The 24,348-nt window shown below is 35.2% G+C and overlaps 1 pseudogene across 1 annotated transcript in view; it reads right to left on the reverse strand.

Moving 5' to 3' along the window:
* The window catches only part of LOC143229718 (uncharacterized), a 43,658-nt pseudogene that overhangs the window by 12,977 nt on the left and 6,333 nt on the right, over nt 1-24,348 (reverse strand). Inside the window, exons 5-10 of the transcript XR_013016021.1 lie at nt 22,444-22,614; nt 10,299-10,404; nt 6,170-6,270; nt 4,128-4,289; nt 2,917-3,010; nt 1,621-1,684 (exon numbers count right to left, since the gene is read on the reverse strand). The product of XR_013016021.1 is annotated as an uncharacterized LOC143229718 (transcript). The remainder of the gene's footprint in view (nt 1-1,620; nt 1,685-2,916; nt 3,011-4,127; nt 4,290-6,169; nt 6,271-10,298; nt 10,405-22,443; nt 22,615-24,348) is intronic.

A 24,348-nucleotide genomic window follows, 5' to 3' on the forward strand; every position in this document is an offset into this window, starting at 1 on the left:
ATGTAAAGAATCGTGATAAAATAACTTCACCACAACATTAAAAACTTGTAACTTTATTCTAAAATAGAGATTGGGAAAGTTAAATATTTTTTATAATTTTTTTTTTCATGTCTATGAGGATCACCAGGGTTAGCAGTACATGGCTTTACCTTATTTCAAAAGAACATGTTCCAAGTTTCGTGCAGCCTGTGGAACTACTTTTCCATTTTATATTATTTTAACTTTCTACAAAGAATGTTGAGGTCAGTTTTAGATCGCACACTTGGAACAAATTTTCACTGTGCACAGACGACGACATTTGAGCAGATGAAAAACTGAAAAACAATGGTCAAGTTTAATTACGATGATTCCCGAAATATTTTTCATAAAAACAGCCGCAAGTTTCGAGCCTTGACTAACTTGTGAGCCTTTGTCAACTTAAAATTTTCGTTTATTATCTCATCAGTTACATCACGAGATATGCTTATCTTCATTACAGTGGCTTCTTTAGATCGAAGAATTTTTTACTAATCACAGTCTTCACTTTAAAGATAGCAGCACTGTTGCAGACTGGCTCGAGCTCAGGGACATCACATAAAGGGGACAACAAAAACACCCACCCACATGGCGGTTTCTGTGAGACATTTCTAGTTAGGCCGGTTAACACATATACGCCTATGTTAAATTATTCTTAGCTATTTTCCCAAGTGTTTTATGAAATTACGTTCCTGCTTGAGCTGTGGTTTCGAAGCTTGCTGCCATCCTAAAATGCCAATTGTTTTCATGGAGGACACTAAAAGCTTCCCCCTTCAAGTGTCGACTGCTTTCATGGAGAACACTAAAGCCTTCCTCCTTCAAATGTCAATTGTTTTCATGGAGGACACTAAAAGCTTTCCCCTTCAAGTGTCGACTGCTTTCATGGAGAACACTAAAGCCTTCCCCCTTCAAATGTCAATTGTTTTCATGGAGGACAATAAAAGGCTTCCCTTTTCGAATGTTCTATCATCTGACTCTACATTAACAATTGCGAGACATAAGTTTATCCTATCGCCATTTCACTATTGAATGATATGAAATTCGCAATGAACATAAAATGTACTTGTGGTAAACGTGCCGCTCGTGGTGATATGTCACTTTACTGGCATATGCAAGCTGGGTAAAGCAAAGACTTACGACAAAGAATGTTCTTTATCTAGTTCTTAAAATATATTTTTATTTTTAATTTTCATTACTGAAACAAACATTAGTGATAAATTTTTCTCTATCAAGAACTGGGTCCGGCATGGCCAAGCGTGTTAAGGCGTTCGACTCGTAATCCAAAGATCGCGGGTTCGAATCCTGGTCACAACAAACCTGCTCGCCCTCCCGGCCGTGGGGGCGTTATAATGTGACGGTCAATCGCACTATTCGTTGGTAAAAGAGTAGCCCAAGAGTTGGCGGTGGGTGGTGATGATTAGCTGCCTTCCCTCTGGTCTTACACTGATAAATTAGGGATGACTAGTTTAAAAAAAAAAAAAACAAACAGACAGGAAATCTGATATAAACGTATTAAACAAGTACTCCTTCATAGAAGAAAATATTGCGTTCCCTTACATCGGTAAAGTTGAATAAAATTTTCTTACATTCTTAGAAATTGTTTACCTGAGATCCTTGGCAGATATTATAAGCTTTTCTCTTATTCCTGAGCTTTTCTTGAGTTGTCCAACTGCACAGAGAAACAAACAAACAAACAAAAAAGACAGTAAAATATAAAAAGGTTGTACAAATACACAACCCAAAAGCTTAAAACTGCAGTTCTGTGCACTTATATCGAGCCGTATAAAACAAATTTGAAAAAATCAATAATTAATGAAAAATGATAAGAAAACTGTGCAATTAATTATAAAGTTATGTAATAGAAAAAAAACAAGAACGAAGATTTAAAGTTGGTACCAAAAAAATCTAGCAAAAAGTTTAATGTTTATACGTTTGTTCTTTAATTCAAACATACATAACAATAGTTATGTATAATACAACATTTTGTCAATATTTTATTATATCGTGGTCTATACTTGTGCTCCCCCCAGTGGCACAGCGGGATATCTTCAAACTCATACTACTAGAGGGCGGGTATCGACACCTGTGGTGGGCAGAGCACAGATAGCCCATTGTGTAGATTTGTGCTTAATTCTAGACAAAGAAACTATAACTGTGCAAACTAAAACCTTTTATATTTCCCAAGCAAAGTTTATGAAATAAGTAGGTGGTGATAACAACCATAAGCACGAGATTTGTATGAATGATTGAAGTTTATAACGTGTTTTTATTTGTTTGTTTATTGAATTTCGAGCAAAGCTACTCGAAAATTATGAGAGCTAAATATTATAGGGAAGGCAGCTAGTCAACATCACCCACCGCCAACTCTTGGGTAACTATTTATTAAAGGATAATAAAATTGAACGTTGCATTATAATGTCTTCGTGGTTTAGTGGGCGAGCATGTTTGGTGAATGGATTCGAACGTGTGACCCTCAACTTTCGAATCAAACACCCAACTAGTGTCTATAAAGCAGCCAAACGTTACAACACCTCGGTCGATAAGATAGCTTTACTTTAACCATTGTAAACTGACTTATTTATTTCAATATATTTCTTTTAGTAACACAGCGGTATGTTTGTAGACTCACATCACTAGAAATCGCGTTTCGATACCCCTGGTGAGCAGAGCGCAGATAACCCATTGTGTTTAATTTCAACCATTTAAAAAAGTAAATGTTTTAAGATTCTCGTAACACCAGATTTCTCCAGTGGTTTTATGTACGATCTGCGCTGTGTCTTCTGTTAGTACCTTTATCTCTTCAGACCGACTGTGACTAAGTCAGCTAGCAGGTTTAACGCTAGTCTCATTTATTAGTCTAACTTTTAAGAAGTGACGAAAATAATAAAGAATCATACTCACTAATAAAGTCCGCGGGGTTGTAATGTGCAGCTATATGTAGACCAATATTACTAAAAAACTCGAAAACTCCATCGGTAGATCCAAAGTAAGCGACCTGAAAACGTTACATGTATCTGTTTAACCTGAACTTCATCTAGTATCTCATCAGATACTACACTCACAACGTTACATGTATCTGTTTAACTAGAACTTCATCTAGTATCTCATCAGATACTACACTCACAACGTTACATGTATCTGTTTAACCTGAACTTCATCTAGTATCTCATCAGATGCTACACTCACAACGTTACATGTATCTGTTTAACCTGAACTTTATCTAGTATCTCATCAGATACTACACTCACAACGTTACATGTATCTGTTTAACCTGAACTTCATCTAGTATCTCATCAGATACTACACTCACAACGTTACAGGTATCTGTTTAACCTGAACTTCATCTAGTATCTCATCAGATACTACACTCACAACGTTACAGGTATCTGTTTATTTAACCTGAACTTCATCTAGTATCTCATCAGATGCTACACTCACAACGTTACAGGTATCTGTTTAACCTGAACTTCATCTAGTATCTCATCAGATACTACACTCACAACGTTACATGTATCTGTTTAACCTGAACTTCATCTAGTATCTCATCAGATACTACACTCACAACGTTACAGGTATCTGTTTAACCTGAACTTCATCTAGTATCTCATCAGGTACTACACTCACAACGTTACAGGTATCTGTTTAACCTGAACTTCATCTAGTATCTCATCAGATACACTCACACTGAAGTAGTTACTATTTTAATGGTTTACAGAAAAATTGTTCAAACTTGAATCGTATTATAATAATAATAATAAAAATAAAAAATCCTTTGACATCACTTCCATAACAAAAATATGGAACCTCAAAAAAACCGCACTTCCTATTCATACTTAAAATTGTGATTTATAATTTCAGATCAAATTCACAAGATCAAACTTATGATGCAATTAAATTCTTAAGTCCCAATACCTTACTTGTCAAAAGACTTTAGACTGTGCGCATAAGTAAAAAATATATATGTATGTATGTATGTATATATTAACTTTAAAAGATCGAATATTGGGTATACAAATTAAAATAGATATTAAAGTTTAAGTTTATCCCAGAATTGATTCTTTCGGATCATAAATATAAATTCACGTTTTACAGATTTATGAGATAAAACTTACTTGACCGTCAGTTAATAAAAGCAGACGATCAAACATGTGGAAAATCTGGCTGGACGGCTGGTGGACTGTAACAACAACAGTTTTATGTTCTTTTTCTGCGCAGTACTTCAAGGTAGACATAAGAGATACGGCAGCATCAGAGTCAAGGCCCGACGTTGGTTCCTATACATCGTAGTAATTATTATTATTATTATTTCCTATATCAACAAGTTCAGTGACACGTGTTGTTGTTGCATCATTTTATAAACCCTACAGATAGCTGACGACCCAAGACGAGATTGACTCGTTTCACTATAAGAACCTGCCTGATTCAACTTTCAACACATCATAAAATTAGAATAGATTATCAAATATTTTGCCATGATCGTATTTCAGTTTCTGTATTTATTCTTTCTTTTACAGAAACATGATGAATTAAATTTAAATATTAAAAAAATTATATAAAGTAATAAATAAAAACAAATTGTAAACTCAACACAAAGTAATATTGTTAAATAAATTTATAAAATTATCAAAAACAATCAGCGGCACAATCTGTGTCAAATAAAAATCACCGCTCTCGAGTAGTTGTAATTGCATAATTTATTATGTTAGTTTCACGTACAGTACACTTAAGAATACTCAGATAAAGTCCCCACAGTGGTACAAGTTTTGATTATCTTAACGGTAAGAACCGGGTGATTATAGGGTTAGCATCTTGATTTTGAACACTTCTATTACCTTGAATTTACGTTAACGTAGTAAAAACATGTTCACTTTATTTGATATATTTAGTACCATTGGTAGATAGTAGATAGCGTCTTCATCGTTCACGATTCGAGCGATCTAACTCTGAGTAATAAACCGCTCGAAGGATTTACTCACACCGTTGTTAAACTACATCTTATTTTATTTTTATTTTTTTACAGTTGTACACTATATAAAACTTTCTTCAATTTAAAATAAAATAAAATAAACTGTACGAATCATATTCCAAGCTAGAAAAAATTAAAAATAGAGGAAAAATTATATTTTAACACAAACTTTCCGTGTTTGTGTATATCTTATGAAAATATTTCTTTACCCTAATATATTAGATTATTTTGTTCTGTTATTTAATTTTTCTTCATTTAAAAATAATAATGTTAATGTGTATTATATTCACCTTCATGTCTGAAATCATATTAGGATACTCGCAGTGACGCATCTACGGCTATGGTTTATGATCTGGTTGTCTTAGTTTTTAACTTGAACTTCTTAATGCGTGACTTCAAGCCGTTTATTACATATTTCGTTGAAAACTACTTTGCTATCTGTACACAACCACAACATTATCACATTAAATAAAACACATCGACACGTATGTACAGCTTCGGTGTTCAGCTTTGCTCATGAACTAAACACCGATTTTTTATATAGGTTGATATTTCACCCTTCAGTGTTTTAATCAATGTAAACGACTTGTGCTGAAACCTCAGCGAAATTCTGCGAACGTTTGACGGGTTTTTCATAGCCCGCTAATGCACAGAGAGCAGGTTCTGTACAATTGTATAGACAGACATTAACGGTCATATTTCTGTAACAGCAGTCAACACCGTAACAAGAGTCAATATTTTACTGAGGTCAAACTTGGATCCAAGTCGACATTATAACACAAGACACGGTATTTATAAGCGATAACGTACTATTATTTATAAAAAAAATAAACTTGAAACTTAAAAGCAAAACAAATTCTTGAGCAGCAATTTTATGAATGTGGCATTTCCAACAGTGAAATACATCAAATAATTATGCCACTGTTTTGTACTCTATATATCACATTAAATGTCGAACAGAAAGAAAAAATATCATTTCACTAACCTCTTGGACTTTGAAAAGAGCTCCTTCAACCATTTTCATCTGATAAAGAAATCGTTTATCCAAGAAGCACTCACGAAAGGCGATACAATCTATTCATTTATCCAAAACAACACTAAAAGACACCATAGTATGAAGATAGCGTCACCGAAATGAGATGTTATCAATAGATTAACAGCAATGCTGTTTAACAGTCATGTACTTACATCCAATAACATGGTGGTTGGGTTTGTAAGCAACTCACAAGCAATACTAGTTCGTTTCTTCTCTCCTCCCGACAACCCTCGTTTGAGTCCGTCTCCAATTACTGAAATATAAAAGGTTGAGGTTACAAATGTTGCATTAGACTAGAGGTCGATTAATGAAGAATATCATATAAATATCAGAAAAACATATTAGAGTTACACATAGAATTTTTCTTAATGAATCGTAGAGGTTGGATCCGTAACACTAAATCGACTTTGTAGCCTTTACAGTTCGTTGCGGTTCATGTTTTATTTGACAACTGTGCGTCTTGACAGTTACCTAACACCATAGTTTCCCTTGCCAAAGATTACATCGCAAGTTTGTCACATTTAAAGCAGACTCTCTCCTGTAAGCTTTCTATAAGTCATCTATTGCACAAAGACAATGGTTTCTCAGCGCTTATTTCAATAATTTGGTCATCCATAAATTTATGGGCAATTTTACTGGTATGTTCTAGTATGGAATAGCAAGAATATTAGTTCTGTTTTCCAGCTGATTGAAGTATTCGACAACAATACGAGTGACTTGTGTCACTTTTCCAGATGAAGCTCCTTCTTGATCAAGTTGCGTAATTTTGCCTGGAACACGTGAACGGATTCTCTCACTGACATTTCTGATCATGGATTCTCACCACAAAACGCTGTATTTTACTTACCATAGTTAGGGTACTACTTCTTTCGGGTCTACTTCTGAACAGTCCTTGTGCCCTAAGTTGATCCATGTTCCACTGTTTCCGCATGCCATTAAATTATTCTTGCATTTTACAAACTGAATAAGCTACTAATGTGCTTCAATATAACATGAATAATATTTGTTTGTGTGAAAACACAGTTGAGACCTACATGCTGTTCCAGGAATATTGTTTTTTATTTTGTTATATTCATCTCCGCAAAACTCTCTCATCTTTCTTGTTTAAATAATTAGAGTACTTATATAATAATAATAATAAATAAAACCATTCTTAAATTTGACGCTACAAGCAAGAATCGTTATAAATGAGATTTAATTATCTCTTATGGGAAGAGATTTATACTGGGTGTAATCTTCTAAAATAAATAAGCTGCTCATATATTTTTTTTGAAATACAATAGAACGGATCTGGCTAAAACACAACGTGACTCACGAACGTCCAAAGCAAGCAAGGTATTAAAATAATTGTTACTTTTAATTTCGGTTAAATTTACTCTTGAAACAGAACAGTGCGGAAGTACACCTAGCGTATTATGTAGAACTATAAATACAATTTTCCCATTTTTGGTATATGAGCTTTCATAAATAAGCTAAACGAATACAATTGTCGTGATGTAGTACAAATTCAGTCTCACGCACCGTTTATATGTCGGAAATCTAAGCTTGCTAATGTTAGTTTATTCACTGCGTTAGTCGTCATGTGCAGTCTAGATATTGTCTGGTGTAATTCATCCTTTGAATTTGTATTTTTTTATATTTAATTAAGCATTGTGATAATAAGATAAAAGAACGTGATTTCGAACCATTCTGTAATGCCTCATCGTGATGACCATTCGCAATGGGCTAGGCTTAAGACTCGTGTTATGTAAAAAAATGGTAGAAACACAAATAAGCGTGCTAAAACGATAAGGCAGATCCAAGTATGTTTTGTAAATTAAAATTCAAGCTATTCACAACTAAATATCAGCATTTTGAATTCTCACGAATGTAACTCGAATGGAGCCACTACGAAAAACAAACTTACACGACAAATATGGCACGAATTCCTCAAGTTAGTTATAATACCTATAATGCAATAGTAGCCTCGTCACGTCATTCGTAATAACTATAACACGTTATTGGGTGGCCTGCCATGGCCTTGTGGTTAGGGCGCTCGACTCGCAACCAGCGGGTCTTAGGTTTGATTCCTCTCACCAAACATACCCATCCTTTCTGGTGTGGGGGTGTTATAATGTAACAGTTAATCTCATTTTTCTTTATTAAAAGAGTAGCCTAAGAGTTGGCGGTGAGTGTTGTTGACTTTACTAGCTGCCTTCCTTCTAGTCTGTCACTTCTAATTAGGCACAGATAATACAGATAGCCCTCGTGTAGATTGGCGCGAATTTCAATAAACAAATAATATGAAGCTCTATCTGTTTGCTGGATTGCACCGTAGAATGAGATCTGAAATAATAATTTCCCTCTTTGTAGGAAAAAGAATTACATCTTTATTACAAGTTTATTGTATACTAATTATCCGATAAAACAGTATTGAAAACAAATATAAGGAGAATAACTCTCTAAAAGATCTTCAAGAACAAGATGTACCACGCGTGAACATTTTGAAGATCTGTTTTAGATTGTGGTTCACTGATGTTTTATGACACTTATTCGCTCACAAAGTTACATTTGTGATCTTTGGTATTTTACCCTCTGAGATAAGTTCCCACACATAACATGCAGTAGTGGTTCATTTCAATGTATTACCCAGACATTATCGTTTATTAACCTATCTACCACGAAGTCAGCGTTCTATCTTTGTTAATTTTAGTAAATATTCCAAAGAAATAGAAAAACTGTGGTCTGTCCTTCTTCAATCTTTAATCGCCCCCCCCCCCAGTGGCACATTGGTATGTCTGCAGATTCACACCGCTAAAACCTGGTTTCGATACCCGTGATGGGCAGAACATAGATAGCCCATTGCATCGCTTTTTGCTTCCGTCAAAACAGACAAACAAATAAAATTAATAGATCATTGCAGGCGTGAATTCCGAGAATAATAGATTAACATAACAATGCAGCAGTGGCCGTAGCTGTAATGGAAACTATGTGTACAATCATTAGTATGATATACAAGGTAACAAGTACAACTAATTAACTTTTGTTAGTACAGAACCGTCTCATTTTCCATATAACCTCAAGCGTAATTTCCGTAACGCTTACTGGTCAAGTTATCCATGTACATGAACACCAACATACACCCGAATAATTTATTTTACTGGATTTGATTTTTCAAAGTTATTATAACTTTGTGGTTCAGTTTATTGAAGTCTTCGTGTACGTGTATGAAATAACATCATAGTTTGAAACAGAAAAGTTAGTTTATTGTTACTTGTATATACTTTCTGCGCCTGCGTGATGACTAAGCTCAATTAAAATATAAGGAAAACTGTGCTACACGTAGAACATGAACCCACAATTAATTAAATTTATAATCAGACTTATACATTGTGGATACTTACACTAGTGAGCAAATTTAATAAAACAAAGGTATAACTCAAGCAGAAATAAAGTTTCATTATTGGCCAGTCCCCCGCTAGTACAGAGGTAAGTCTACGGATTTACAACGCTAAAATCAGGAGTTCGACTGACCTCGGTAGACTCAGCAGATAGCCCGATGTGACTTTGCTATATGAAAACACACGCACAAATTATTGACCAATTAGAAAACAATTGTGAATCCGCTTTGCCCACTTCTGTCAGATGCGCGGATGTAAAATAGACAAAGCATAGGTAGCGCCAAGGGGTGGTTGAACCCCCAATGAGCCAACCCCCTCAACCCCCCATTACTGTTACCTACATATATTTATAAAATATGAAAAACACAATTGTCGTTGTTGCTTAACAACTTACATCAAAGAGACATAGATTTGTAGAATCCAACGTCTGCTATGTAAACTATGTCTTTATGTTATATTTCTTTTGATTTGTAGCTTTACTCTTAATGGTATATTAAATGGACAATCTAAGCTAATCTTGATTTTCTTTATTATTATGTATTACCTTGGGTGGAATTTAGGTGAGCTTCCTCTTTTACATATACGCATATTTTCATAAAGAGATTATTTCTAATTTGTAATAATGAATTATTAATCAGAGTATGAGTTTCCAATGAAAACTATATTGAAAACGCAGTTCAAAATAGCACACCTTTCTGAAATGTACCTTGGTATTTATATTATTATAATTTACCATCTATACTTCATATTGATGGCATTTTGGGAAGCCCCTCCACAGTTTACCTCAGCCCCCTAACGAAAATATCCTGGAGCCGCCATTGAGACAAAGTTTTAAGGTAGATTATTAATTAACAGTAAAAATATATAGTTAGAGGTATAAACTGATGAAACATGTACTCACTATTATTTAGACATTGCCTAAGGTCGAGAACATCAATGATACGTTCTACATGGAACATTTTTTCATGATACGGCATGGTGTCCGGCAGACGTAGTAGGGCGGAATGCTACAAAGGAAAACAAAACTAACTGAAACAGATAAAGTAGTTCCAGAAAAGTAGCATACGTACTTGCTAGCAATAGAGATAAATAATAATTAACTGTTCATAGGATATATTGTACTAACAAAAATAAAAGGGTACTGTTTTTTTTTTATTGACACTATTTCGTTACATTTTCATCGGGTGTCACGAACCGAGAAATCTTGTCTTCTTCAAACATTTTCCCGTAAATAAATAATAACAAAACAAGTTAACTATTTAATATTTTAACAGGACATGTTTAAATCATTGTGGTAATTAATCAGTTCAAAGAAGTAAACCTTTCCAACACTACAGTAAACACGAATGCTACATAACAAAGGCAGGATATTTGACGGTAACCTTCAAAGTAACCTCCTGGTTTAATACGGTTTTATCTATTTTGTCTATCCCTCGGCACCTCAGTAACTAGCTGTAATGAAATAACACTAGATTCGAGGTTTTATCCCCAGAGGGAACACAGTGCAGATAGCTCATAGTGTGACATTGTGCTAAAACAAACAAACAAATCTCTTGAAAGTCTTGCTGACAAAATGTCTGGCTGGTCAATACCGAATGTTACGTCTTTTTGAACATACCATCTATATTCTTTGATTCGTGTTTGGTCTATAACACAACTTAGCTTTTGTGATTGGTTGTCCAGCAAAAAACCAGCAGTTTTTCAGGAAAATCTGAAAAAAAGCTTTTACACTAAACGACGTTCGACGTAAGTTTGTCATGAACTCAATTCCTTGTCAGGTAATTAGTGCATTTGACTATGTTCTAACAAATAGCAAAAGTGATTTTCATTAAAGTTTTAACATAAAACTATAGACAAAATGGAAACACAATTAAAATAAAAAAGAAAGTTATATTACGAAATATAAATATTCATTAGAATACATTTGAAGTTATTCGTCATTGGCTTCGAATAGACCTGGTGTGGCCCGGCATTGCCAGGTGTGTTAAGGCGTTCGACTTGTAATCCTCGTCGCACCAAACATGCTCGTCCTTTCAGCCGTGGGGGAGTTATAATTGGCGGTGGGTGGTAGTGATTAGCTGCCTTCCCTCTAGTCTTATACTGCTAAATTAGGGACGGCTAGCGCAGACAGGCCTCGTGTAGCTTTGCGCGAAATTCAAAAACAAAAAAGACCTGGTGTAGAAAAATGATCATTCATTGTGAGTATCAACCTGTAATAACAATCTAAAGAAAAAATGCTGTCCTTTTTATTGCTGTATTATTTGTTATCATTCGAGTTGTAATAAAGGAATTTGCATATACATTTGGGTTTAATGTTTTGTACCCCATAAAGGTATATGTATTTTGGTGTTAAGCGTAAAGCTACAGGATAGGCTATCTGTACTGTGCGTATGTTTTCTTATAGCAAAGCCACATCGGGCTATCTGCTGAGCCCACTGAGGGGAATCGAACCCCTGATTTTAGCATCGTAAATCCGAAGACATACTGCTGTACTAGTGGGGGTCTATCTGTACTGAGCCAATTGGTAAACAAGGCAGATGGGGGGAAGAGTGTCTGGGAAGCAGTAGTCCCCTAGTTTCGGAAAATTCTTAATTTTCTCTGACAAATAACCTAAAAGGTCGGGCAGAAACCCAAAGCCTCTCAAACAATATTTTACTGACTAGCTTAGAAAAATACAACTGTAAATATTGATTTATCAATTATATAATATTATTGTGGCTTTCCCCTCACCACATCTCCCTCTACCTAGCGCGTGCCCTGTTATCTTAGCGGCCTACCTAACGCTCTCGCTTTGCTTTGTGTGCCAAGGAAATCGATGTTCAGGCTTTGTACAGTACACCCTTGAGTTGCTGAATCAGTCAGTCATTTAACCCATGCTAACTTTAGTCTTTGCAGGCAGAGTATGTATAGTTTGCAGTTAGAAATATCCCCTACGACAGACATGCTCAGCAGATTGATTTTTTCAGGACTTCGAATCTGCTCTGCAACTGAAATACTAACTATAGCTATCACTCCCTTCTTTGTCACTTTTACTTCACGATACGTGAAAGCTTATCAAATTGCAGTACTTTTGTTTATTTATTTATTTATTGTGTGAACCAGGTTTTCTTCATGACTATAGTTTATCTATATTGCGTTCATTATTCTTCCCAGGACACGAACCCCAGAAACTCTATCGCCATCGAGTGTTGTGTGGAGAATGCAGAAACGAAATTTACTCCGACTACAAAGATACTCGCATGAAAAATAAACAAAAGGGGGAGAAACTGACATTTACCACAATTCTTCTATATTGTCAGACCGGGCTCAACTTTATAATCGATGGGAACAGCGGAGTGGAAAAGCGTCGCAATTTGGATAGTCAAGCAAGAACGCGATGATACAATTGAAGATGAAGACACATCATCAATAAGCGAATGCCCGTCCAAACTTCATGTCTCAGAGGACATCTTAAGATATTCCAGTCCTAACTCTAAATAGCAGATTTTCATTCAGAAACGCCCGAGTACCGCAACACAAACCTTCCCATCAGACGCAAGCTCTCGTTGTCGAGTGTCCGGAAACCAACATAGCAGTCACAGCAGAGGAACACTTACTATGAATCAATCTCTTGATAGAGTAATTGGCGAAATGGAGAGCAAATTCGAGGGCAATAATCGGAACATTCTGTGTACGTTGTGAGGCACCATCCTGAGCGATACCCCTGTCGACATCAGATTTGGAAAAATGTCTTACTTCTATAACCTTGATCACGATTTACTCCAAGTAGAGCACAGAGTATACAAAAAACAACAAAAAACTGGTGATCCGCTGCAACAACAGGTGCTGCTGTACATGAAACAACTGCACCAGCATTATCTTTAGACGTGCTGTCCGTATGTTATCAGGTCGTCATGACTCTAACCGTGATATCGATGACGGCCGAACAATTCTTCAGTGGCTTCCAAAGAATGTTAGCATACCTCCACAGCATTAGAGGATAGGAACGTCTCAATAGCATTGCGCTGATATGTATTGAGCGAGCGTACGAAACTGTAGTGCTTACTAATGATAAGAACGGTATTATAGGCATTTTCAGTAAGCGTAAAGGAAAAGAAACATATTTCTTCCGAGTAAGGAAGGGCATTGATGGTTCTCCTTTTGTTTTATATGGATATTACAACCTCCTTTTGTTTTATATGGATATTACAACCTCCTTTTGTTTTATATGGATATTACAACCTCCTTTTGTTTTATATGGATATTACAACCTCCTTTTGTTTTATATGGATATTACAACCTCCTTTTGTTTTATATGGATATTACAACCTCCTTTTGTTTTATATGGATATTACAACCTCCTTTTGTTTTGTATGGACATCGCAAGTAACTTTTTGTTTTGAAAGGACATTACAACCTTTCTTTTCTTTTGTAAGGACGTCGCAAGTAGCACTTTGTTTTGGAAAGAATATTGAAACCTGTGTTTTGTTTTGTAATGGCATTGAAAGTACCTTTTGTTTTGTAAGAGCATTGAAAGTACCTTTTGTTTTGCAAGGGCACTGAAAGTACCTTTTGTTTTGCAAGGGTATTGCAACATGCTCTTTGTTTTATGAGGGCACCACCAGTTCACTTTTACACATCATTATAATTATTTTTATCTCAAATATGTTGGTAATGGAATCGTCCAAAGCCTGAAATACTGCAGTCTTGAAGAACTTACCCAGAAGTCCACTTACTACTGTAACAGCTGGAAACAATTTCTTCATATGAAGCTGGTGTATTAGTTAAAATCAGTTCTGCTTTGATTTACCCAAAAGCTGGATAAACGATTAAGTCAATTCAACAGCTAGTCATTTCTTAGAGATAAAGAATATTGCAGATCTTACTCGGATAAAAGTATCCAGAGATGAAATTAATGTAATTGCAAATTTCTGCAAAATTGTATTTATTGTCTTACATCAACGATGACGAACGCAGAAAGGGGCTGCAGAGCTTGAATTTAGACACTACATTTCCCTCTTCTTAGTTTTAGTTTGCTGAAACTTTTCTGTAGACCAATAAGTCGGCATCTTCATTTTATTCGATCACTAGTAGTTCTAAACGTATTGTTTGTTTGTGTTTTGAATTTCACACAAAGCTACACGAGGGCTATCTGCGCACTGCTAAGTTAGGGAAAGAGTGGAAAATCACCAAAACAATTACATGTTCCGTAAAAAAAAAAAAATATTATCTCGTTTTGAGCTTGAGCACTCTACACTCTGTATCTGACGCTGATTTTATACACCCCAACATCAGAGTATGCATATATTGCGTATAGGCAAAACTAACGTTGGAAAAAATCATGTCTTTTCAAAATAACGTCGTTTGGTAAATAAATTTTCAGACACAAATATCCTGTGTGTGTGTGTGTTATTAAATTGGGTCCCGCAGGAGTTTTCGTGTGTTTGTTTCATGTCGCTTTCTGTAAATCCCCGCTGGTACAGCGATAAGTCTACGGATTTACAACGCTAAAAACAGGGGTTCGATTCCCCTCGGTGGACTCAGCAGATAGCCCAAAATAGCTTTGTGATAAGAAAACACGAACACACGCGCGCGCTTTCTGTAAAATAAAAATCAAGCATGAGGAATTTTTGAGCAATTTAGTTTCCTCCCAAGCCCAATGAAAAGATGAACCCTGTACACAAATGACTGTCTCCACCATGTTGGTATCGAAACACGACTTTTCAAAATCCACTGAATTTCCCCTGAGACATTAGGGGGAGGGGAGCTATAAAGGTATAAAAACAATTTTAGTAATAAGTGCTAATAGCTCATGAATTAGATGTTGTAAATACACCTGCTAAACTTGCAAAATAGAAGTGGCTTAATCAGTAAAGGTGAAAAAGCAGTTCAATAAGCTCAAAATATTTTGGAGATGTGTGTGTGTAACAGCTTTAAATGTGTAATTTTTGTGTGTGTATTCTATATTTATCTCAAGTTATTAATGCTCTTCTGAAGCGCAAATGTAGATTCCACATAGTTATAACAAGTCTAACTTCGGTAAGGTAAACATTTAAAACAGTCATAATGACGTCATTATTTTCCGTGATTTAACTGTTTATGTGTTTTTAGCTTTCAAGCAACGAAGAAGGAATCATTTAAGCATTTGAAATATAGTTAATTATAAATACCATGATGTTACCGTTAACTTCTTTGTGGTTAATGTAAGAGAAAATTGGATAATAAAGATATACAGTTTGTTTTAGTCATAAATGATATATATATACAGACACACACACACCTAAGTCGCATGTTTCATTTATGTGTCTATTTATTACATCTACAAGTTTAGACTAATTTCAACACAACTTGGTATTTACTGTTAAGGTCTCACGAAGAGAGCCAGAAGGGGCTAGATTTCGGATTTGGCTTCACTTCACGGGAGGGTGGTATCTACCTGTGTATCCGCCTTTCACGTCTACATTTCTTTGAGTGTTGTGGTGATGACTCTAGTCTTCCCTCTAGTCTTACACTGCTAAATTAGGGACGGCTAGCACAGATAGCCCTCGAGTAGCTTTGTGCGAAATTCCAAAACAAACAAACTTTGAGTGTTCTCAACCAAACCTGGTATTTATGATGACGAGAAACCCACTGGAAGTAAAAATGTATTCTGAAAATGACTGATATGGCAATAAAAACTTTAATTAAAACAATGTTTCGACCTTCTCAGGTCATTTCCAGGTTAACAAAGAAAGCTTGCAACTGATCGTTGCTGGGTGCATGTTTTAGAGACAAGAGTGTAAACAGGTACTAGACTGTAAAGGGCATTGCAGTTAGATGTTACGTTATTATTTGATATAGGTATAAAGGTGCTCCTTTAGGTTGATTTAATATTTGTTTGAGCTTTTGTATAAATAGGAATTCTTTGATTTGGTGTTTGTTTCCCTCCGTAGTATGTTGGTGTTTTCTATTGTTATGTCGTACTTATATGATTTGCATTGTTCAAAACGTACGAAGATGTTTTCTTGCAAATCTGGCATACAGTAGTATCAACCTTAATTATGCAGGAGAGTCGTGATCAACCCCTAAAGAAGCATCTAATGTATTTATGTAATTTTTGCTCCAGTGAGACATTGTCCTGGATCCAATCCGAACGCTTAGACAGCTTTGTCACTCCCCAAGGGTTCGGATTGGATCCAGGACAATGTCTCACTGGAGAAAAAACTGCTTTCATCATAAAAGAACACTATACATGCCTTTATTTTGCAAGTCAAATTCCAATTGTTTGAAGGGTACCTTTAAAACAAAACAAAAATCGCGTTCTTCCTAAGTTGTTAAATCCTAAAGAAAAAATGTGAAATAAATAAACTGAAGATACTGTAATATGGTTTTCCTCCTTCATTGAAAGCGTCATAAATGTTTCAATCTAGCTTTTTGTTGTTAGTTTCCAGTTCTTTTATGATGATGGTTTTATTTTTAATGACAAATGAAAAATTTGTACGTTCTTCGTTTTCAATCATGAAGAAAGTTAAACCGGTTTACACCTGAACTTTATGCTCAGCTTAGTCATTTACCTTTTGGTTTGCTCACTCAGATTATGCAAATTTCCTTGCGTAAGTTTCAGTCGTCACGTGCTATTGCGCGGGTCCAACTATGTTTCCAACCTACCGTCAGGGTTCCAATACAATGACCTCCTGCGATAATGACCCACAGAAAACATAGGCAGCACGTGCAGCAAGCTTGCGGGCAAGTCTTGTCAGTACCTCTACGTTAGATAGAATAATAATGGACAAGAAGACGACAGCTGCCTTTCTAAACCTGAGTTATAATGAACCAGGATATTGTACTGGAGTTATAAAATCATGCTAGAAATTTGTCACTGATAAATTACATTCCGAATCAAAGGGTAATATGATATAATTGTTTACAATATTACGTCAAAATATGCCCTATGATTAAAAATCAATCAAACGTTAAGTCGTAACAATAGCATTATTATATGGGCTACCATATAAGGTAATATCCAACAGATATCGCCACATCTAAATATGTACTTTAGTCTCAGTATATAAAAAACAAACTGTAATTCATAAAGAACAGTAATTCCTTCATTAGAACATGATACTGGCAATGAATTCAATTTCAAAGCTGAAAGTAAGTTGAAGGATGCCAAAGAAACTTGAATATAGTGAAAACAAGATGGATGCTGACAGTTATATTAATTCATGAAACTTGTGCTTCGTTTTAAAATATATAGACTATTGCGGAAATAATGTAAAATATATATAAATGTAAATGTTTGTTGTTTTGTTTATAATTTTGCGAAAAGCTATTCGAAGGCTATCTGAGCTAGCTGTCCTTAATTTAAAACCCCCCGATTCACGAAAAACTGGCCTTTCTAGGCGTCGTGCCAAATTTTGAAATATGTCCCATAAGGCGCTGTATGGTCGAAATAGACTACTTGACCCTACCATTCTTTTTTTCAGGTCTAAAATCTATGAAGTATTAAAAAAACATACAGATGTATATAGCATTAATGGTTTTAGGGCCCGGCATGGCCAGGTGGTTAAGGCGTTCGACCCGTAATCGAAGGGTCGCGGATTCGACTCCCTGTCGAACCAAACATGCTCGCCCTTTCAGCCGTGGGGGCGTTATAAAGTTACAGTCAATATCACTATTCGTTGGTAAAAGAGTAGCCCAAGAGTTGGTGGTTGGTTGTGATGACTAGCTGCCCTCCCTCTAGTCTTACACTGCTAAGTTAGGGACGGCTAGCGCAAATAGCTCTCGTGTAGCTTTGCGCGAAATTTAACAAACAAACAATGGTTTTAGAGGCTTCAGCGTTTCCATATTCTCCAGAATCAACATCACTTTCTCTTCTCATTACTCTTCTTCCTCTACTTTCAACATCATTTATTTACTTCCATTTAATATGACTTACTTTACTGGAGCATGAATCCAAAGGTAAGCAGCATCTACAAATGTCACAGTCTCCTTTCTTTCTATTTTTAGGTTCTTCGTAAGACAGTTTACAGATTTCACTTACGGAATAATTTTTTCACTTAGAATAATAAACTTTTTTTCAGATTAGATTATTGGATTACAGTTACTTAGTGTTACACCTCCAATCCTATATCCGATTCTGCCTTTATTTTCCCAAATTTAGATCGGTTTTTCGCGACCGGGGAATTCAAGTGGGAGACTAGAGAAAGAAGAGCTAGTCAACACCACCTACCACTAACCCTAAGAAATGTAGAACTGACCCTCACGTTATAACGCTTGTACAGTTCAAAAAGAAATTATGTTAAGGAACGGTATTCGAACTCACGACTTTCTTATTCGGAATCGAATGGCATAACTTTGTTTGTTTTTTTAATTTCGCGCAAAGCTACACGAAGGCTATCTGTGCTAGCCGTCCCCCTAATTTTGCAGTGTAAGACTAGAGGGAAGGCAGCTAGTCATCACCACCCACCGCCAACTCTTGGGATACTCTTTTACCATCGAATAGTGGGATTGACCATCACATTATAATGCTTCCATGGCTGAAAGAGCCAGCATGTGACAGGGATTCGAACCCGCGACCCTACGAATATGTGAGAAGTGCCTTAACTACCTGGCCATGCCGGACCAGTGCCATGATTACTATTCCTTGCTGTCAAAAATTTAATAATGTATTTTATATCTTTCTATACGAATCCATTTAACATCAGGGCAGTATTGTGTTTTATTCATAAACAAACCAGAAAACTAGTTCGAATGCGAGTTGTTTAAATTATACCTTATAAATAACACTTTTAACAACCTCTTAAAATAAATTCTAAAACACAAAACATTATCAATGGATTCAAAACACAAAAAGAAGGTAATATTTTGAATGCCCCCGCTAGTACGGTGGTAAGTCTACGGATTTACAACGCTTAAATGAGGGGTTTGATTCTTCTTGGTGGGCTCAACAAATAACGCAATGTGGCTTTGCTGTAAGAAAAACACAAATACAGATATCTTGAACTGTCAAATTTTAACACAAAGATAATTAATTTTAAAAGTACAACAGCAACTCTGTATAAATTATTATAAAAAAAACAACTCAATTCCCCACCCCGAAAAATAAATTAAAAACACGCAAATATAGTAATATAAAACATGAGCACCGAAAAATTAAAGGAAAGGAAAAAAAATTATAGGGTAAAATTAAAATAGTAGACATATAAACGAAGGTAAAATAATTTTCTCTTTGTAATATAACTGATTTCAATATTTACCTTAGAGTTTCTTCACATACTGTTTGTTATTAAGAAGAACACTCTCACCACATTATAGTTACTTCGATACTTTTTTGTGGAAAAAAAACATTCTGTTATTTGCAGTTATGGGTCTGAGATGGCCTGGTGGTCAAAGAACTTGTTTTGCAAACCTTTCTCCCAACACACCCACCCTTTTCCAGTTGTGAGGACTGTAACAGATGTACTGTTATACATTGATTTTAATATCCGCGTTAGTTTCAGTTCGATGCATGTGACGTATATTGTTGGATGTGTATTGCGCAATTACCGCCTGTTCTCAGAATTTCTAGAAAATTTTCCAGAGTAACAGTCAACAATATTTGTTTTACGAAAACGCCAGCATATCTTCTAATATTATCGAACTATCGAGAATCTCGCCTAAAGATTATAAATCGATGCGCCAAGAAGCAGCAGTAGAATATTCTTGGTCAGCTAAAGTCAGTACACTATAAGTTTCGGAAGCTATAATTGTGATTAAAGTTTATTTACTGGAAAACTACAGAACTTGACCAGGAACGTTTACAGATTTAGAACATTACAAACCCTTTAACTTCTGAGAATTAACTACGGGTGTTATTTATTTTTTCTACGATGGCATTAAATATCTTCATCGGTAAAAAGTCAGCTTGTAAGCGGTGTGAGGCCAGCCAAGAGAAGACAGCTAGTTAGCTTGAGAGAGGCGAAACAATATGAACTGGGAATTAACTTGCTCGTTCCGAGTCTGAACTGTCGATAAAATATTCAGTTTCAAACCAAATATAAGACTCAGTATTGTTTCTAAGAACAATTATTATACATTGTATTGTTATTTGTAAATTAAAATATATTTGTGTTGTAAAGAAAATTGTGTTGATCAATTTTATTAAAAATATCATAAATTTAATATATTTCAACATTAAATTCACTTCTAAATTCAAATTTTCGGTTATTTGAAATCATACTACGTAATCTAGGTAACATAATAAATCGAAGACTCCTTCAAAATAAATTATAATACGTAACAAGACGTTACAAAGTCGCGATCAATCCCAATCATTCGTTGGTAAAGAGGAGTCCAAAGGTTGTCGGTGAGTGATGTAAACTTCCTTCTTTTCCTCTAGTTAATCACTTGAATATTATGGGTGCAGACAGTCCTCGAATAGCTTTGAGTCACATTCAACAAATGTACAAATATTTGTAACTTAAGTTGATGTAAGTTGAAGATGGAACAAAACAATAAAGTCATGCTTAAAATAATGATTTTCAGCAACTTAGACAAGCGTTATAGAGTAACACTGGACCGTCAGCTTTGATAATTATTTATGCTTTATCAATGGCGGTGCCAGGGAGGGGGCTTGAGCCCCCCAATGATCCAACCCACCTTCAGTTCCCCAATATTGTTACCTACAGATATTCATAAAATATGTAAAACACAATCGTCGTTGTTGCTTAACAATTAACATCAAAGAGACATAGATCTGTAGAACTCAACGTCTTCATTAAAATGAAAGGTAGTTAGCCTGATAGTGGCCTTACTTTTCCTCAGAGTGTATTAACTTCACATGAGATAATTCGTTTCTGTTATGTAAACTATGTCTCTGTGTTATATTTCTTTTTATTTGTAGCTTTACTCTTAATGGTATATTAAATGTTCAATCTAAGCTAATCTTGATTTTCTTTATTATTATGTATTACCTTGGGTGGAATTTAGGTGAGCTTCCTCTTTTACATATACGCATATTTTCATAAACAGATTATTTCTAATTTGTAATAATGAATTATTAATCAGAGTATGAGTTTCCAATGAAAACTATATTGAAAACGCAGTTCAAAATAGCACACCTTTCTGAAATGTATCTTGGTATTTACATTATTATAATTTACCATCTATACTTCATACTGATGGCATTTTGGGAAGCCCCTCCACAGTTTACCTCAACCCCCCCTAAAGTCACTATTTTTCATTTTCCTAACTTACTCTTAATTTCCCAATTTATCTTATGATATCATTTTAAAAATCACTACTACCCGATTATGATAATATATCTCTATTATTAGCATTCATTACTCCTGTTAGTGTTGGGAAGATATCTTAACATAAACGTAGGAACATATAGAGTATACATTATGGAAGCAAAAAACAGTAAGTCGGCTTCGTTATGTGTCTGAGTAGAATTATAAAATGTTGAAGACAAGGTATTTATTTTATGCAGAAATAAATGCTTCCTAGAGCAACAACTAAACAGTGAGGTTGCGATTTCGGTGGAGGTTGCCTATGAATGAGGTATCCTTTCCAGTGTAAAGAAAAAATTATAATTAATTTGCTCTAAAAATATCTTTACATGTATTTAAATGACAAACCTTTCTTTTATTAATGAATAATTCGTAATTTTAATATTTTCCTCCAAAGAATAGCTACATTTTTAAGTTTCTCTTTTGCCTTTCTTCAGCGAAAAATAAAAACAATCATGAGACGAGTCAGAATTTAAAAGGTTGAATAATTTAAGAGTGCTTCCAATCGGTGATTAAAAATACCATTTCTGTTAAATACACAGATTCAAAGGCTCTTTGCACTCGTGAGAGAGGTAGGTAAGCCTTATTGTAAGAAAACCTAATATACTTCACGAGAAAATGGGGAAAAGTGATCCATTACTTAAACACAGAAACTATAATCGTATCTTACAGATTTATATAAATTGTCGCAACAAGAGTATTCCTGCAAAACTAAAATTCATTTATATTCATATATTATCCCTCTATGTTTGAAAATCATAAAACTTGTTTTAAATCGTTGAACGTTTGACTATCAGCATAACTTTCCAAGCTTACCGCCAAAACCTGTCGAACAGTCAGATTTGCCAAGAACACGTCTTCTTGTAAAACATAACAAATACTTCTTCTCTGCTGTTTTCGTATAGGCTCGCCGTTTACAGTGATGAGACCGGAATTAACCTTTTTGCCGCCCGCTCAACGTGTTTAGGAGTGTGGTTTTACCTGATCCTATGATGGTAAATAAAATGAGAGGCAGATTTTTAACAAAAGCTTTCAATAATATATTCAAAAGTTATACACAGTTTTATCAGTAACGTTAACAATTTAAATTTGGTTAAATGAACCTATTTTTAAGAAGAAAATTACGCTGATTTTGTTCCTATTCGCCTTTAGTTTGATAAATATTTAGTGTTTCAGAGTTGACTAACGTGTTCCATGACGTTTTTTTATCCGACCTATAATGACTGTTAGATGCATGTAAAACGACTTTTTGCCACGTGTTATCTGAGTAAATTTGTATTGTTTGTTTGTTTTGGAATTTCGCACAAAGCTACTCGAGGGCTATCTGTGCTAGCCGTCCCTAATTTAGCAGTGTAAGACTAGATAGAAGGCAGCTAGTCATCACCACCCACCGCCAACTCTTGGGCTACTCTTTTACCAACGAAAAGTGGGATTGACCGTCACATTATAACGCCCCCACGGCTGGGAGGGCGAGCATGTTTGGGGCGACTCGGGCGCGAACCCGCGACCCTCAGATTACGAAACGCACGCCTTAACGCACTAGGCCATGCCAGGCCCCAGTAAATTTGTAGCTCGTGAAAGATACACAAGGACCAAAGGTGCCGGAGGCTGTACCCCACTATACCCTCCTTGTTGGTGTAAAGAGATTTTTTTCAAAGTAATCTTGATGCGAATAGACCGAAATTTATGTATTTATTTTTATATTTATGTGTTTATTTTGTCTAACTCTATGAATAGGATACCAAAATTACTTTCACAAACATAGCTATAGTTTATTAAAAAATATTCTCACATATACATTTCTATATGTATACAACTAATATAAACTTGTACTCTGCGTGTATTTGTTTTGCTAAACGCTTAAGACTAAAAATTAAAAGTATTATCCCTCAGATATACTGACTTGTTTTTACACTGTTAACCACTGGTAAGGTCCATACGTTGCATCATTTTAAGTAATGAACTAACCAAAACAATTACTCGTTTTCTACGTAAGATATATAACGGAATCCAGTACTAACGATTGAAATTCGTTGTTTTACATATTTTTTGTCCGTGAATTATATTTTTGTTGGGAACCCTGAAAATAGCAAAGTATGTACTACAAACAATTGTCTTTGCAACATTTCTGAAAATGTGTGCGTTGTGTGTGTTTTCTTATAGCAAAGCCACATTGGGCTATCTGCTGAGTCCATCGAGGGGAATCGAACCGCTGATTTTAGCGTTGTAAATTCATAGACTTACCGCTGTACCAGCGAGGGACGTGCGCATCTTGTGAGTAAAAATACAAAATAATTAATTCATCATATAAAAAATAATCACAAACGTTTATTTTATTTCTTACAGAGAAACTAAAGCTAAAAAGCTATTCACTTGTATTTACTTTGTTTGGGAAATTCAAAATTTACTATCGTGATTAGTATAATCCATATATTCTTGTAAAAAAGTTCAAGAAATATCAATGAGGTGAGACCCCAAACAGGTGGATGGCACACCTGCCTTTCTAAACAGAAGTATTGCCTGCTATCACATACGGTCCTTGTCATCACGTGCTTGAAGACTCCAAGAGATTGTTAGCGAAATGTTGGACAGCTACTTAGTAACTAATATCAAATAAATAATGAACAATAACTGATTAGTACTTCGACTTAAATGGTCGTATAGGCTAGTAATCATGTCAACGATTGCCACAATGTTACCATAAATAACTTAGTAGTGAGA

This window comes from Tachypleus tridentatus, chromosome 10 (assembly GCF_004210375.1).
Source record: "Tachypleus tridentatus isolate NWPU-2018 chromosome 10, ASM421037v1, whole genome shotgun sequence".
Classification (NCBI taxonomy): Eukaryota; Metazoa; Arthropoda; class Merostomata; order Xiphosura; family Limulidae; genus Tachypleus; species Tachypleus tridentatus.